Here is a 2,006-nt window from a genome sequence, read left to right as displayed (position 1 = left end):
GTGTCTGTGCTACGGGGGGGAAGGGGGGGGGGGGGGGGGGGGGGGGGGCGGTCCAGAGGTTGATGGATGGTCGAGGCCGGGGCGAGATGGGCTACAGAGTCAGCCGATTCAGTCCTGTGATCTAATCTGTTACCCATCATGCATCCTGCTTCACTAATGAAAAGGCAAGGTCCCATCCGTCACAGGCAGCAACGGTAAATGGAATTTTAACCCCCCCCCCACCCCCCTTTAACTGAACGAAGCTCCTCAGGCCCAAACGCCTTCAAACATGTGCAAACAGGGCCTGGATGATGGACGATCATTGCAAAAGACCCCAGAGCAACGGCAAATTAATATCGAGAGGGAAAAATCAGTGAGGACTCCCGCTTCCTTCGGATGCTCCTCTGCTTTGTGTCACTGTGCTCGTCAACAGACGTAGCCGAGCTCAGCCTCGTTTCTGTGGACCGACACAAGCGTCACAGCTACACAATGAGCTTTAAAATGTATGTGCATACTGTGTCGACTTTGTGCAGTTCTCTCTTCCCTCTTGTCTGTTTAGTTTGCCATTTTTACTGCAAATTGTCTTTGAAAATGGTGCTGAATATAAAAAAAAAGTATTCAAAAGAAAGGTATTCAAAAACTTGGGGAGACAAATATCATTTACTGTCATTTTGTACCAGAAATTATGCTGGGCGTTCATCAGACTCTAAAACCTATGTCAGGTTTAAAAACACTGCAACTAGTAAAAGAAATGTTATTTTGAAACATTGGTTATTGAGTTTTTGTTTCACTGTCACCTGCCATTTTTCCCAGTGACAAGAAGGGTAGGGTTAGGGGTAGGGGTAGCGGCAGGGTTAGGGGTAGGGGTAGCGGCAGGGTTAGGGGTAGGGGTAGCGGTAGGCTTAGGGGTAGGGGTAGGGTTAATCCTGCCCCCTTGCAATGCTATCCACTGGCCCAACCAGAGCTCATGAAAATTGGCCATGAACTCCACCAGCGTTCCCAGAATATACCCTGCCACAGGTTTATTGTCTGCCATTTAGTGTCTAATTATTTAATAAACCCAATTGTGGTTAGATCAACACTTACTCGGATGAATGATCATCCCCACATCTCATCATTGTCCGATGAGATCTTATCTGACAGATACAATGCTGTCTACTCATTAACGGATAATTTTTCACACCTACATTGAATAATGCCTTAGGCCACATGTTGTCCTTGGCTCCATATTCTAACTTGTAAAATGCAAATTATATATATTGGAATTGGATATCAGGAGGGTGGCCGGCGTCTCCCATAGGGATAGGGTGAGAAGCTCAGTCATCGGAGAGGAGCTCGGAGTAGAGCCGCTGCTCTTTCGCGTCTCAAGGAGCCAGTTGAGGTGGTTGGGGCATCTGGTAAGGATGCCTCCTGGGCGCCTCCCTAGGGAGGTGGTCCAGGCACGTCCAGCTGGGAGGAGGCTTCAGGGAAGACCCAGGACTAGGTGGAGAGATTATATCTCTAACCTGGCCTGGGAACGCCTCGGGATCCTCCAGTCGGAGCTGGTTGATCTGGCTCAGGAAAGGGAAGTTTGCGGTCCCCTGCTGGAGCTGCTACCCCCGTGACCCGATACCGGATAAGCTGATGAAGATGGATGGATGGATGGAGATATATTGGGAGCTCGCTGTGCATTTTGGCCAATGATATGATAACTCACAGTGTCTGTATCAGTGATACAGTGTTGTATAAAAATGAAAATGTCCATCTTAGCAATCTTAGAGTAAGAGATAATTACTTGAGCATTATGGGAATCCCTGAGCTCAATGCCTCAAACTGTGATGATCCCGTATCTCAACAAAACTCTTAGACTGCCTCAAGTGTTGATGGAGCGACATGGTTTTGGTTATTTTATGAGATCTCTTAAACATTTGAATGAGCCCAAGACCTGTTAACTGCTGTTCTACTGAATTACAATGAAAACATTCTTTTGAAAGAGAAGTAGCTTTGGTCTTCCACAGAAGCTCAGTGTCACCTTCAGACGTGCTGCC

This window comes from Etheostoma spectabile, chromosome 8 (assembly GCF_008692095.1).
Source record: "Etheostoma spectabile isolate EspeVRDwgs_2016 chromosome 8, UIUC_Espe_1.0, whole genome shotgun sequence".
Classification (NCBI taxonomy): Eukaryota; Metazoa; Chordata; class Actinopteri; order Perciformes; family Percidae; genus Etheostoma; species Etheostoma spectabile.
Note: the sequence above shows the minus strand (reverse complement) of the source record.